This window comes from Pristiophorus japonicus, unplaced genomic scaffold (assembly GCF_044704955.1).
Source record: "Pristiophorus japonicus isolate sPriJap1 unplaced genomic scaffold, sPriJap1.hap1 HAP1_SCAFFOLD_314, whole genome shotgun sequence".
In the NCBI taxonomy this organism is placed as follows: Eukaryota; Metazoa; Chordata; class Chondrichthyes; family Pristiophoridae; genus Pristiophorus; species Pristiophorus japonicus.
This window is the reverse complement of record NW_027252933.1, coordinates 232,020-248,321: the sequence shown is the minus strand read 5'-3', so window position 1 is coordinate 248,321 and position 16,302 is coordinate 232,020. Positions and strand designations below refer to the sequence as shown.

At 49.0% G+C, this 16,302-nt stretch overlaps 1 non-coding gene across 1 annotated transcript; it reads right to left on the bottom strand.

Annotated features, from left to right (window-relative positions):
- Positions 1-15,492: 15,492 nt before the first annotated feature.
- LOC139249462 (U1 spliceosomal RNA) lies at positions 15,493-15,656 on the bottom strand. Its single transcript, XR_011591178.1, has one exon. It is a non-coding gene; the product is annotated as a U1 spliceosomal RNA (small nuclear RNA).
- Positions 15,657-16,302: the final 646 nt, after the last annotated feature.

Genomic DNA, 16,302 nt, shown 5'->3' with positions numbered 1-16,302 from the left:
AGGATTGTGGGGATCTGGAACTCGTTGCCTGGAAGAGTGGTGCATGCAGAAACCCTCACCACTTTTAAGAGATGGTTTGCTGGGCACTTAAAGTGCAGTAACCTGCAGGGTTACGGACCTAGAGCTGGTAATTGGGATTAGACTGGATGACCTTTTGTTGGATGGCGCAGATATAATGGTAAGTACTGCAGGAAATAGAATATGGCCAGGGTGATCTCCTGGACTAGTTTTGATCGCCTGGATGGGTCGGAGAAGAATTTTCCCAGATTTTTTCTCCCTAAATTGGCCTGGGTTTTTATCTATTTTTTGCCTCTCCCAGGAGATCACATGGCTCCGGTTGGGGTGGAGTGTAGAATGTTTTCAGTATAAGGGGTGTCGCAGTTGTGTGAGGCAGACTGGTTGGCTGGGTGCTCTTTGCCTTTCCGTCATTGTTCATAGGTTTATATGTGACCTTTAGGGCTGCTGACCGAGGGCCGTGCGACTCTTTGTCGGCCGACGCAGACATGATGGGCCGAAATGGCCTCCTTCTGCGCTGTAAATTTCTATGTTTCTATGTAAATACATTTCTAAGTGCAGGAGCCCATCCAGTGCTTGACTACTGCCTTGGAATATCCGGCCAGTGGTCAATGAAATGGCTGCTCCTCAGGCCTTGGGAGACAGACTGCAGGGTGTGATGGCTCGCGGTTATCAGTATCCTAAAGAGGCATTGCGGGACCTGGCTGCCATGGTTCCACCCATTGGCTGAGATCGCTGGTCAATTCGGCACTGGTGGGTCGGGTCGTGGGGTCCGAGTGTCTGATGCTTCCACACGGCAGTCCCCTCAACACATATGGCACAAACATACATAAGAACATATAGGAGCTGGTGTAGGCCATTCGGCCCTCGAGCCTGCTCCACCATTCAATAAGATCATGGCTGATCTGATCTTGGCCTCAACTCCACTTCCCTGTCCGCTCCCCATAACCCTTGACTCCCTTATCGTTCAAAAATCCATCTCCACCTTAGATATATTCAATGACCCAGCCTCCAAAGCCCTCTGGGGAGTTCTGTCCTTTTGGCATCAATCACCTCACAAAGTCAGGTAGGTAACCTGATGACTTCCAAATCAATGAAGCACCAGCACCTAGATATGAGAGATCACTCCCTTACTCCTGAGCTTCTCACGTCTTTGCTCACAAAGGATCTCACACATATCTAGATAATGCAGTAGAAACAGAAAATGCTGGAAATACTCAGCAGGTCAGGCAGCATCTGTGGAGAGAGAAACAGAGTTAGCGTTTCAGGTTGATGACTTTTCATCAGAACTGGAAAAAGTGAGAGATGTAACAGATTTTAAGCACGTTTTGGGGCAGGGAAAGTGGGGAGGGGAGGAAAGAACAAAGGGGAATGTCCTCAATCCTGGGATCCAAGCAGCAGCAAGCCCCACCCCAGGAGCAGATGGCCGCGAGAGTCGACAAGCCACGGGATCACGCCTGATCAGACCGGCATCTTTTCACCACGGCACAGCTAGCCGCACCACCCATAATGGCTGGAAGACAGTGCAGGGGAGCAACAGGCCGAAGGGTTAGCCTGGGAACGAGCCAAAGGTGGGCAGCAGAAACGCTACAAGGACACCCTTAAAGCCTCCTTGATAAAGTGCAACAGTGAGCCCAAGACCGCCCTAAGTGGAGGAAGTGCATCCGAGAGGATGCTGAGCACTTCGAGTCTCCACGGCGAGAGCATGCAGAAATCAAGCGCAGACAGCGGAAAGAGCATGCGGCAAACCAGTCCCACCCACCCTTCCCTCAATGACGATCTGTCCCACCTGTGACAGAATCTGTGGCTCTCATATTGGACTGTTCAGCCACCAAAGAACTCACTTCAGGAGTGGAAGCAAGTCTTCCTCGATTCCAAGGGACTGCCTATGATGATGATGAGATGGTAGAGGCTTTAAAGGCTGAGCAGGTGATCCCTCGTCCTAGAGAATCCAGCCTCTGTCCGCGCAGCACTCCGGGTTGGTTCAGGTTTGAGACCAAAGCCTCAGTTAATTTGGACATGTCTCAGATGCTGCAAAATTCTGAAGTTAAATGTGTGGGAAAGTGACACAGGGTTTAATAGGATTGGACTCAAATCCATGACCCATTTGCTACATAAATGAGGAACTTGAGATTCCACCGAAGTTTGTGCTGTAACTGGTTATACTGCATTGGGGAACTAAACAACAGCTGAAATAATTCTCTTTATTGGCACACTTATTGTACTCAATAGCATTGCAGGGAGCTGGAGGTCACTTTCACAAAGGGGCTCTTACTAACAGCAAAAAATATTTATAGTTGTGGTTTTTCAGAGAAACACTGAAAGCGCAGCAAGAGGAACTGTGTGAGACAAAAGGTCCCATTTCTCCAACTGCCTCTCACATGTTCTTCAAAGACAAGAACTTCTTCCAGCTGATAATATGGAGCTGGACGATTATCAAAATCTCGACAATTTTCATCCTGAACGACTAAGAGAAGACAGAGGAAAACAGGAAGAAGTGAAGCCAGGTACCCATCAGTGATCTGATCATTATTGTATATTCAGTTTGAGTTAATTAGCTCGAATTCACGAACACCCTCAGATCAATTAGCAACAGTGAAAAGGTCATTTCTCACTGGTTGAGGGAACGTGTTGTCAGGAAATTCAATTTCTTCAGAAAAACTGATTGATTTTACAGCTGAACAGTGAATAAAGCAGTGGGGTCATAAATCCCTGTGACATCCCTTTAACTGATGGTGTGAACACACAATGAATAAAGCAGTGGGGTCAGAAACCCCCTATGACCATCCCTTTAACTGATGGTGTTGGCTCACACTGAAATCTGTGAGGAAGGTTTTGAAGTAAAGATGCTGGATGAGGGATGGTGAAAAGTTGAAGAAATGATGAGGATAGAGGTGTGAGATGAACAAAGGGTCTTTATTCCTTGTACTTTGCAGATTACCTGAATAAATGATATTTTGTGACTGTTTGTAACTTGCGTCACTTCAATTTCCTGCACAGTGTAGATCTCTAACCTGTTGTTGATGAATGTCCTTGAATTGAAGAAATGTGGGTTCGATAGGCTCAGTCGTGCAAAGTTTAAAAACTCCAGTGTTGACAACAAGTCTCGGCTCCTCTTCCTCTTCTCCAGGTGCAAATGAGAAAAGGTTTGGAGCCTTTTCCACAAGATGGCTCCCTCTAATCCTTTCAGTGATGACTTGCACTTACACTTTGCAGAACATGGTGTGCGATCAGCCGAGCCTGTCCGAGGAAAACAGCCATCTCTGGTCATCCTCCTGGGTCTCTCCATCCTGCTGTCTGTAGTCATTCTTGGCACTTCAGTTATACTGTGTAAGTTTTGTGATATTTTAAACTTTGGAACTTATTGTTGTGAATTCTGCAATGACAGTTAACAAAGCTAATACAGCGATGTGCATGAAGTAGCATGTATTAATAATGTAGGTACTGGGCCGGAATTTGCTGAAACAGTAACTGTGTGAATGCCGCACGCCACTATTAATGTACAAATCGGCCAATAACTTGTGGCGGGGAAGGGACACCCTGGATGATTTGCGCTGCTCAGACGTTACCTTCGCAAAAAACGATATCTCGCCCTTAATCTCCCCGTGAGTTTCCTGAGGTTTCTTCATAGGTACCCTGTTAACAATGTGATATTTGTTAATGAGTGCTCGTCAACCTCCCTGGTCTATAAAGTGAACAATTAAATGTCTGGAATCTTATTCCGTCAATTAGTGAATTGTTGTTGGAGATTTTAAAAATGTCAAATTTAAAATTTAATTTTTTTCCTACTTTTCCTTCCTGTCTCCTTCCTCTGTCTCTCTTAAACCGATCTTTTGCTGACATTGAATTCACTCTCAGTCATTCCTAGTTCATTTCTCTGTGTTTAAATCTCATTAGTTAAGGAGTTAACCTGTTGTTCCCGTCCTTCACTCAGGTCCTAGATGCCCCTTGCCCTCGCCACGCTGCTATGAGCTCGAACTTCCAGCAAGTTACAGCACAAAAACCCTTTGCGCTGAAGGGGGCAGGAAAAGTCCAACTAACGGCACATGGTGCGAGTTGCCCCACTCCAGCAAAATTTGGCCCAATATTAATTCAGTAGTGGGACCGGGCACCAGTAACAGTAAAGGTGATCCTACTCGACAGTGTGGGGCAGGACACATAACCACACCTTGTAGTAAATACAGGCTCACTGGTCGAACAGGGAATTGGTCACATCCTTATACTCCTGGGTTGAAGTTCCTTACAGCATTAGAGCAAAGATACACACATAGGGCTAGATTTTCGGTTCTGCTCATTTCAGGGTGGTAATGGCGGCAGGGCGGTAAAGTGAGCCTGGGTACAGTCAGCAAAATTCATCAGCTGGGCCCTGAGTGTGAGGCAGAGCGATAAGGGAGGCGTTACACCTCTTTTAAGCCGGCTGACCAACTGAAAATCCATTGCCAAAGAGCCGGCCTCGGAGTGCTCCAGGAGAGGATTCTGTGGCAAAAAAAAAATCGCACCTGAAAGCACAACAAACACTCCCAATACCTTAAACACCCCACAATAAGCTACATCGCAAAAATAGAACAAAACAAAACCATCACACTTACCTCATTCACCAATTCCAGCACTCACCGCTGCTGGGACAGCTCTGATCACCTGGTTTTCCAGGCCGTCCCACCGTGGCACACTACGGGACGCTATACGGTGAGCACACAGCAAATTTCAATGTACGAGCAAAATACTGTGGATGCTGGAATCTGAAATAAAACCAGATAATGCTGGAAATCTCAGCGGGTCAAGCAGCATCTGTGGAAAGAAAAACAAAGTTAACATTTCAGGTCAACGACCTTTCATCAGAATTGCCAAATGTTCGAAAAGAACAGGTTCTCAAGCACTGAAAGGGGGAGAGTGAGAAAGAACAAAAGGGAAGGTCTGTGATAGGGTGGAAGGCAGGAGAGATTAGAGAGACAAAGGGGATGTTGGGTCGAATTGAAATGGTAATAGTAGAAGTTAGAAAAAAGTCAATCTGGATCACCATATGCAGTCTCTCGAAATCGAGGAAGACTTGCTTCCACTCTGAAAGTGAATTCTTGGGTGACTGAACAGTCCAATACGGGAATTACAGTCTCTGTCACAGGTGGGACAGGCAGTCGTTGAAAGAAAGGGTGGGCGGGACAGGTTTGCCGCACGCTCCTTCCATTGCCTGCGCTTGATTTCTGTATGCTCTCGGCGACGAGACTCGAGTTGTTCAGTGCCCTCCCAGATGCACTTCCTCCACTTAGGGCGGTCTTTGGCCAGGGACTCCCAGGTGTTGGTGGGGATGTTGCATTTTATAAAGGAAGCTTTGGGTGTGTCCTTGAATCGTTCCCTCTGCCCACCTGGGGCTCGCTTGCCGTATAGGAGTTCCAAGTAGAGCCTTGCTTTGGGTGTCTTGTGTCAGGCATGCAAATGTGGCCTGCCCAACGGAGCTGGTCGAGTGTGGTCAGTGCTTCGATGCTGGGGATGTTGGCCTGATCGAGGATGCTAACGTTGGTGCATCTGTCCTCCCAGGGGATTTGCAGGATCTTGTGGAGACATCGTTGGTGGTATTTCTCCAGAGATTTGAGGTGTCTACTGTATATGGTCAACATCTCTGAGCCATACAGGAGGGTGGGATAGGGTGTGAATGGCAGAGTAATGACCAGCTGCCATTAGAGACAAAGATTAAAAAAACGGAGAAGAACAAAACATAAGATGGGGAGGGAAGACAGCCAAAGATGGCCAGAGGTTATGCTCTGAAATTGTTGAACTTGATCTTGAGTTCAGAAGGCGGTAAAGTGCCTCAACGAAAGATGAGGTGCTGTTCCTCGAGCTTGCGCTGAGCTTCACTGGAACAGTGGAGGAGTCCGAGGATGGAGATATCAGAGTGGGAGTAGAGTGAAGGATTAAAGTGACAGGTGACCAGAAGCTCAGGGTCACACTGAATGGAGGTGTTCAGAAAAGCGGTCACCCAATCTACGCTTGGTCTTCCCAGTGTAGAGGAGACCACATTGTGAGCAACGAATACAGTGTACTAAATTGAAAGAAGTACATGTAAATCAGTTTCACCTGGAAGGAGCATTTGGGGTCCTGGATAGTGGGAAGGGAGGAGGTAAAAGGTCAGGTGTTGCATCTCCTGCACTTGCACGGGAAGGTGCTGTGGGATGGGGAGGGGCTGCAGGGGGTGACCACGGTGTGGACCAAAGTGTCCCGGAGGGAGCGGTCCCTTTAGAGCGCTGAGAAGGGAGGGGAGGGGAAGATGTGATTGGTAGTGGGATCACACTGGAGGTGGCGGAAATGGCGGAGGATGATCCATTGAACGTGCAGGCTGATGGCGTGAAAGGTGAGGACAAGGGGAATCCTGTCATGGTTCTGAGGGGAAGGGGTGAGAGCAGAGATGCAGGAAATAGAACGGGCACGGTCGAGGGCCATCGTAGCCACGACGGAGAGGAATCCTCGGCTGAGGAAAAAGACATATCAGAGGCACAAGTGTGAAAGGTGGTGTCATCAGAGCAGATGCAACGGAGACGGAGAAACTGGGAGAATGAAATGGAGTCCTTACAGGATGTGGGGTGGGAGGAAGTATAGTCCAGGCAGCTGTGGGATTCAGTGGGCTTCTAGTGGGTACTGGTCGAAAGTCTATCCCCAGAAATAGAGACAGAAAAGTCGAGGAAGGGAAGGGAAGAGTCGGAGATGGATTATGTGAAGGTGAGGGAAGGGTGGAAATTGGATGCAAAGTGAATAACATTTTCTAGTTCAGGGCGAGAGCAGGAAACGGCACCGATACAGTCATCAATGTACCGGAAAAAGAGGTGAGGGAGGGGACCCGAGTAGGACTGGAAGAAAGAATGTTCCACATATCCCACAAAAAGGCATAGATAGGACCCATGCGGGTTCCCATAGCAACACCTTTAATTTGGAGAAAGTGAGTGGAGTTAAAGGAGAAGTTGTTCAATGTGAGAACAAGTTCAGCCAGGCGGAAGAAGGTGGTGATGGATGGGGATTGGTTGGGCCTCTGCTCGAGGAAGAATCGGAGCGCCCTCAGGCCATCCTGGTGGGGGATGGAAATGTAGAAGGATTGGACGTCCATAGTGAAAACGAGATGGTTGAGGCTAGGATACTGGAAACTGTTAAAGTGACGGAGGGCGTTGACGAGAGTGGACAAGGGGAGAAGAAAATAGAGTCGAGATAAGAAGAAATAAGTTCTGTGTGGCAAGAACAGGCTGAAACAATGGGTCTACCGGGGCAGTCCTGTTTGTGGATCTTAGGAAGGAGGTAGAAGTGGGCTGTGTGTTGTTGGGGAACTATGAGGTTGGTGGCTGTGGAGGGAAGATCTCCAGAGGAGATGAGGTCAGTGACAGTCTGGGAAATGATGGCTTGACGATCAGTCGTGGGGTCATGGTTCAGGGGGTGGTCGGAGGAGATGTCAGAGAGTTGGCGATCAGCCTCTGCAAGGTAGAGGTCGGTTTGCCAAACAACAGCGCCGCCCTTGTCAGCAGGTTTATTCACAAGGTTGAAGTTGGATCTGAGCGAGCGGATTGCTGCAAGTTCAGATAGAGGTAGGTTGGAGTGAGTGAGTGAGGGGAGCAGAGAAATTAAGATGGCCGATGTATCATCGGCAATTTGCAATGAAGAGGTCTAGAGAGGGTTCGAGGCCAGAGGGAGAGGTCCAGGTAGAGCGAGATTTCTGAAAGCGTGAGAAAGGGTCGGCTGTGTGGGGGGAAGACTCCTGGCCGAAGAAGTGGGCACGAAGGTGAAGGTGGCGGAAAAAGAGCTCAGCATTGTGCCGAGCTCGGAATTCATTGAGGTAGGGGCGTAAGGGGATGAAGCTCTGACCTTTGCTGAGGACTGATCGTTCGGGGTCAGAGAGAGGAAGGTCAGAGGCGATAGTGAAAACATGGCAGGGGATGAGATTGGAAGAAGGGATGGGATCAGGGGGAAGTGTCGGGGAGAAGGTTTCGGAGGGGCATTGGTGTCCAAGAGTTGTTGGAGTTTACAATCCTTGATACCTGAAAGGAAGGAAAAAGGTTTTTGGTGAAAGCGCCAGATTTCAAAGGATGCCGGTTTAATGCTCCCAGGCAGTGCTGCTCTGTGCCCCCGGCGGGACACTGGGAGCTGGCCGGCCGCCCGGAAACCATCCCCGCCTCCATTACCGCCCCCTGGGGCACAAACATAGGCGGCAACATAGTGAAAATCCAGCCCCTACTAGGGAGACTCTTACCTCCTTCTGCCCGACAGTAACTGGACGGAATGGGACTGAAAAAAAGACCTGGATTTATATTACGTCTTTCAGACCACCGAACCTCTCAAAGTGCTTTTCAGCCAATGAAGTACTTTTTGGACTGTTATAAACCCAAGCAGTAAAGTTCCTGCTCGTTCACTGGCCCGCGGACATTTTAATGCTGATGTTTTCTTGGGTGGTTGAGGCACTTGTTTGACTCAGACGGGAGCCTCATGAATAAATGTAATTTGGAGTCCTGTGATGTACAAAAGAAGGCTAAACTATTTTAATAACTGACTGGGCAGAGCCTATTGAGCCACATCAGCCACCTGTTCTAATCCCATCGCTGTTTGCACCCCGCACTCTTTGCAATCTTCCTCTTTTTCACTTAAAGTCTAATTCCCTTTTAAAAGGATTTACGAGGGTAGATTCTGATCTGTGGAGATGTGAAGAACTGCAATGTGACTGCTGGCTGCTATTAGTGTGGAGGTCATTTCAACTTCCCTGGGAAACTGTGCTCAATGGAGGGGCTGCCCCACTCAGACCTGCCCCGTTACATCGCACTGACTGGGGGCATGTCTGGGGCTTTCCAGGACACGTCCAGGAATTCTGCCCATTGTGCCCGATAGACCCAGTGATAGGCACACTGCTGAGAGTGGGCACGGGTCCAGTTGTGTCATGAAGAAGTCCCATGAATAATGAACACGGAGGTGATTGATCCTGAAGGGACTTATTACCTTCACAGAGTTTACCCTCTGATCCCACACGGGCAGGACAACATTTTCAAATATTTATCTTTGCTTTTAGCCTCTGGGCCTTGTCATGGAGTTGCTCCTCAGTTCACCTGCTCAGTGCGGTGGACACCTCCATTGGGGAACTACAGCTGTGTGTGCCCACCTTGGATATCCCAATGACCCCATCCACAGGATTTGGGAAAGGATCAAGGAGACAGAAAAAGAGCAGCGAGAAGTCCCACCCCGCTGCACTTCTGTCCCCTCAAAGGGTCAACGGGAGCTTTGGGCCAAGGACTCTCTCTCCATTCTCTTTGCAGCTCTTCACATCCCCACAGATCAAACCCAAGCCCATTACTTCCATCTCCATTTTTGTCTCTTCGCTCCTCTCTGCTCTCCTGTCTACTCCCCTTCCTATCACCCAGTCATGTCACCTTTCATTTTTCAAATGTCATTTGACCCCCTCAATTCCTTCTCCAACCCAGCCTACTGTCCTGGCACTGTCAGGTTTGATCCCCCTTTGGATAAGCCCACAGCTTTCCCCTGTGCCTCTGTCGAAGGGTCTATTGAGGAACCCGTCACTGCCTCCTTACAAGTAGCAGCCTTCGCTGCCGCATCCTTCTCTTCCTTCCCACCCAGGCCATCCCTCGGGGCAAAGCTCATGACCCACCTTCCCATCCCGATCACAACAACAACAATAACTTGTGTTTATATACTGCCTTAAACATAGTAAGACGGTCCGAGTTACTTCACAGAAGCGTTATCAAACAAAATTTGACTCTAAGCCACATAAGGAGATATTAGGGCAGATGACCAAAAACGTGGCCAAAAAGGTAGGTTTCAAGGAGCATCTTAACGGAAAAAGGAGATGTAGAGAGGCAAAGGCAACAGAATTCCAGAGCTTAGGGCCTAGGCAACAGAAGGTACGGCTGCCAATAATTAAGCATTTAAAATTAGGGATGCCTAAGAGGGCAGAAATAGAGGAGTGTCGATAGCTCGGGGGGTTGTGGGGCTGATGGAGATTATAGACATTGGGAGGGGCGAGGCCATGGAGGGATTTGAAAACAAGGATGAAAATTTTAAAATCGAGCTGTTGCTGAACTGGGAACCAATGTAGGTCAGCGAGCACAGGGGTGATGGGTGAGCAGGACTTGGTGTGAGTTAGGACACAGGCAGCCGACTTTTGGAAGATCTCAAGTTTACGCAGGGTAGAATGTGGGAGGCCGACCAGGAGTGCGTTGGAATAGTCAAGTCTCCAGGTAACATAGGCATGGATGAGAGTTTCAGCATGGATGAGCTGAGGCAAGGGCGGAGACAGGCGATGTTACGGAGGTGGAAATCGGCTATCTTAGTTACGGCGCAGATATGTGGTCGGAAGCTAATTTCAGGATGAAATATGACACCAAAGTTGCGATCAGTCTGGTTCAGCCTCTGACAGATGCTATGGAGAAGGATGGAGTCAGTGGCTAGCGAACGGAGATTGTGGCCGGAACTTTCTGTGGGAAGAGTGGGTGGGTTGGAAATGAAAGTTGAAACAAATGTAAAAGCCGACCCCAATCAGCCTCCAACCCGCCCACTTTCACCAAGGTGGGATAGGGGCATGGGGCCAACCCACTGCCAAGAGGAGGGTTGGCAATTTAAATATTATAATGAGGCCTGAAGCCTCTACTTTAACCAATTTGGCCAGTTTTACTGCAGACGGCTGAGATCCCGGGGCTTGGGATTCCGGGTGGCTGCAATGAGGCGGCCTCAGCCTCAGGGAGCAATGCTGATGGGACGGGAGGAGCAGGAATGCTTGCTCCTGGCACCCCCGCTCCCCCAGCATCAGCCCGCAACACCCCAACCCCGGGTCAGGGATCCGACATCCCGAGGGGTCATACCCTGGGCCTGGAACACACCCACCCCCCCGGGGTCAGGGATCCGACCTCCCGAGGGGTCATACCCTGCGCCAGGAACACTTACCGCACCCCCCCGCCCACCCCCGGGGTCAGGGATCCGACCTCCCGAGGGGTCATACCCTGGGCCTGGAACACACCCACCCCCCCGGGGTCAGCGATCCGACCTCCCGAGGGGCCATACCCTGGGCCTGGAACACTTACCGCCCCCCCCCCCCCCGCCCACCCCCGGGGTCAGGGATCCGACCTCCCGAGGGGTCATACCCTGGGCCTGGAACACTCCCCCCGGGGTCAGGGATCCGACCTCCCGAGGGGTCATACCCTGGGCCTGGAACACTCCCACCCCTCCGGGGTCAGCGATCCGACCTCCCGAGGGGCCATACCCTGCGCCAGGAACAATTACCGCCCGCACCCCCCACACCCCCGGACACAGGGATTGGAACCCCTGTCCCCACTATCCTGGGCCCACCACTTACCTGTTGCTGCGGTCTCCTTCTCTGAGTTTCCCACACGACTGGAAGCCAGCCCAGCACTCAGGGAACCCACCCTGAAGTCGCACACGATCTGTGAAGTCACTCCACACTTGCGGGTTTCCCTCCATATCCCGGGTCGCTCCGCACTGTGTGGGTGAGACTCAGGAAAATCCAAATATTTAATTGCAGGAAATTTCAGCTGATTAAGTATTGGATGTCAGATAAGCAGTCTGACAACTTAGAGACCATGGAGGGGTCAAGAGAAGTGAGGTAGAGCTGGCTGTCACAGCATACATGTGGAAACTGATGCTGTGTTTTTGGATGATGTCGCTGAAGGGCAGCATAAGGATGAGAAATAGGAGGGGGCCAAGGATAGATCCTTGGAGGACACCAGAGGTAACGATGTGGGAACGGGAAGAGAATCCATTGCAGGTGACTCTCTGGCTACAATTAGCTGGATAAGAATGGAAGCAGGCGAGTGCAGTCCCACCCAGCTGGATGAAGGTGGGAAGGCGTTGGAGGAGGATGGAGTGGTCAACCGTGTCAAAATCTGCAGGCTGCTCAAGAAGGGAAAGTTTATCTTTGCCACCGTCACAAAGGCTGTCATTTGTAACTTTGATAAAAGCTGTTTTGGTTCTGTGGCAGTGGTGGAAACCTGATTGGAGGGATTCAAACCTGGAGCTCCGGGGGAGGCGACAACACGATGAAAGACTCTGGAAGGGAAAGGGAGGATGGAGATGGGCAGGAAGTTTGCAAGCTCGTTGAGTCCAGGATTGGTTTTTTTGAGGAAAGGGAGACAGTACCCGAGGAGAACCGTTAACAATATCAGCTACATATTGATCCTGGAATAGTGATCAGTTTTGGAAGGCGAGAGCAAAACCCGATAATGCTTTATGTGGCTCAGCCATATCGGAGAGTGAATGGCTAAACCAGTTGTCTGCCATATCCATTCAAGTACCAGGCAGAACGGACAGGGTGGGAGTGCAATGGTTTTAACAGAGACGGGAGCATCAACGGTGGTGGTCAGGGTGTGGTTGAGCAGGTCGGTAGCTGCAGAAATGTCAGATTGAATCGAGGGCCAAAGGCTGGACAGTTTGGATTTTGTAAGCGCAGTTGTAAGTGATGTGGGTGAGAGTTTTTTTCCCGGGGCGGACACAGAAGGAAGTAGGGTCAGGGCGGGCCTGGGGCAGGGGGAGCGGGGGTCAGGGGGGTGGAGGGGGTGATGTGGTGGAGAGAAATACAAGGAAGTGGTCAGAGATGGCCTTATCTGTGAGTGACACGATGGGAGTAGCGAGGCCACGAGAGATCAAGGTGAGACCAAGGACGTGGATATGTGTTGGGGAGTTTATGTGGAGAAAGAGATTAAGGGAGGAGGGTAGTGAAATCATAGGAGAGAAAACATGATGGATTGAGATGGAGGTTAAAATCATTGGGGATGAGAAATTGCTTGGTGCAGAGGCTGAGGGAGGGAGCACTAAAGATAATCTCGCTGATAAAATGTTTATGGTACTTGGCTGGGTGGTGGAGAACGAGAATTTTAAATGAGATGTGAGGCGGGTGGAACGAGGTGAGATGCTCAAAGGAGGAGAAAGTACCAGAGGAGTAGGAGGACAGACCAAGGGGCACTTCCCTGCCCACTTACCATAATCTCTTATCCCCATATCATTCAAGAAACTGTCTATTTCTGTCTTAAATTTATTCAATGTCCCAGCTTCCACAGCTCTCTGAGGCAGCGAGTTCCACAGATTTACAAACCTCTGAGAGAAGAAATTTCTCCTCATCTCAGTTTTAAATGGGCGGCCACTTATTCTAAGATTATGCCCTCTAGTTCTAGTCTCCCCCATCAGTGGAAACATCCTCTCTGCATCCACCCTGTCAAGCCCCCTCATCATCTTATATGTTTCGATAAGATCACCTCTCATTCTTCTGAATTCCAATGAGTAGAGGCCCAACCTACTCAACCTTTCCTCATAAGTCAACGACCTCATCCCCGGAATCAACTGAGTGAACCTTCTCTCAACTGCCTCCAAAGCAAGTATATCCTTTCGTAAATATGGAAACCAAAACTGTACGCAGTATTCCAGGTGTGGCCTCAGCAATACCTTATATATCTGTAGCAAGACTTCCCTGCTTTTATACTCTATCCCCTTTGCAATAAAGGCCAAGATACCATTGGCCTTCCTGATCACTTGCTGTACCTGCATACTATCCTTTTGCGTTTCATGCACAAGTACCCCCAGGTCCCGCTGTACTGTGGCACTTTGCAATCTTTCTCCATTTAAATAATAACTTGCTCTTTGATTTTTTTCTGCCAAAGTGCATGACCTCACACTTTCCAACATTATACTAATTCTGCCAAATTTGTGCCCACTCACTTAAACTGTCTAAGTCCTTTTGCAGATTTTTGTGTCCTCACACATTGCTTTTCCTCCCATAGAAACATAGAAACATAGAAACATAGAAAATAGGCGCAGGAGTAGGCCATTCGGCCCCTCGAGCCTGCACCGCCATTCAATAAGGTCATGGCTGATCATTCCCTCAGTACCCCTTTCCTGCTTTCTCTCCATACTCATTGATCTCCTTAGCTGCAAGGGCCATATCTAACTCCCTCAAGGCCCTGTACAACTGCAGTAAGACCTCCCTGCTCCTATACTCAAATCCCCTAGCTGTGAAGGCCAACATACCATTTGCTTTCTTCACCGCCTGCTGTACTTGCATGCAAACTTTCAATGACTGACGTACCATGACACCCAGGTCGCGTTGCAGCTCCACTTTTCCTAATCTGCCGCCATTCAGCTAATATTCTGCCTTTGTGTTTTTGCCCCCAAAATGGATAACCTCACATTTATCCACATTATACTGCATCTGCCATGCATTTGCCCACTCACCTAACCTGTCCAAGTCACCCTGCAGCCTCTTAGTGTCACCCTCACAGCTCACATCGCCACCCAGTTTAGTGTCATCTGCAAACTTGTAGATATTACACTCAATTCCTTCATCCAAATCGTTAATGTATATAGTAAAGAGCTGGGGTCCCAGCACTGAGCCCTGCGGTACCCCACACCAGTCACTGCCTGCCATTCTGAAAAGGACCCGTTTATCACAACTCTCTGTTTCCTGTCTGCCAAACATTTCTCTATCCACGTCAGTATATTACCCCCAATACCACGTGCTTTGATTTTACACACCAATGGGACCTTGTCAAAAGCCTTTTGAAAGTCCAAATACACCACATCCACTGGTTCTGCCTTGTCCACTCTACTCGTTACATCCTCAAAAAATTCCGTAAGATTTGTCAAGCATGATTTCCCTTTCCTAAATCCACGCTGACTTGGACCGATCCTGTCACTGCTTTCCAAATGCGCTGCTATTTCATCCTGAATAAATGATTGCAACATTTTCCCCAGCACTGATGTCAGGCTAACCGGTCTATAATTCCCCACTTTGTCTCTCCCTCCCTTTTTATACCGCAGTGTGGGCTGGCCCCGTGCTGTCCTTGGGCCCCTGTCCCCGAACTCAGGCCTCTCCTGGTCCCCGATCACGTCCCTCCACAGTCTCTTACCGCCCCTTCGCCCCGACCTCGTCGCTCCCGCTGTGTGTGCCCACGCGCCAATCAGCGAGCTGATCCAAAATAAGTGTGCTGAGATAGCTCCAGATGAATTGAAAGAGATTTGTGGGTTGGAGTTGATTTAACGCTGAAAATGCCCAAGCAATTTGTCCAAAGTAGCAGTGAAGAAAGCTGAATGAACTATGTGGCTAAAGCAAGTGAAAGTGCGTGATGTTCTGCTGAGACCATAGCTTCCGTACTGTGTGGAATTGTGGTCCCCGAGATCCAAGTGAGATATTTAAGGCACTGAAATGTGATTTCTTAAACCTGAAATATGGTCCCCCTGTTGGATTATGTGTGTATGACAGCACAGTCCCACACGAGTTGTCCGTCGTCCCCTGTTGGATTGTCTGTGCATGATGATACGCAGTTCGTCGGCTTGGACTCCGAGAGTTTTGTGATAATCTCTTGTCAGTAAATGCTTTGCAGGGTTAGTCAGGGGCCATTTTTGTCAGTGCTTGTGTTGGAAATAAAGTATAGATTGAGATTGATGAAGAAACATTGAAGTTACAAATGCATATGTCGCTAATTCTGATATTAATTGCAAAGCCAGGGGAGAGCGCGAACGCAGTCCCCCACTACCACAAATTTTGCAGTCGAGTATCCCGCATTTGGGGACATCGCAGGCGTCAGCACACCCGAAGTGCAATGGGCTAGCCTCGTCCTGGGAAAACCACCTTCTTGATCATGGTTACTCCCCTGCCAGGTAAGTATGCTCGATTTTCGCACACAACTGCCTCCCGACATCATCCGCTGCCTCTTAACGTCTCAACGACTCATGTATAAAAAATCACAATGTCCCTTTTCACAAAGTGCTGCTGCTTTGACATGTCCATTCTGCTAAAATATTGCAATGTCTCATGATATATCCCTTGTGAAAACACTGCATTAATACAGAAGATACCGTCCTTATTTGCATATTGCCCTTAAAAGGAAATCAAAGCTCCCTCAGTAACATGCCTTCGGGCCAGGGAAAGTTTTCCGCAAATATAATCGCGATGTATATTTATTGCCTGTGAAGTAAATGTTTGTCAAATCTTCACGTGAAAACGAATTCAGAATCTGACGTGTTTGAAAAAGCAATGTTCCAGTTTTGCACAGGGGAAGATCAATAGGGAGGTGTGAGCTTGTGGCCGGGAGTCTTCGTCACAACAACAGCAACAACAAAAACTTGTATTTATATAGCGCCTTGAACGCAGTGAAACGTCCCAAGGCATTTTTATAAATTTCAAAATATACTTTATTCATAAAACAATCTGTACAGTACATTCAATGGCATTTCAGTACATTTAGCTGCGGTCAGCAATCCCATACAATACATCTGGGTGCTGACGGCAGTTCCGTTCGTTACATTTCTTGT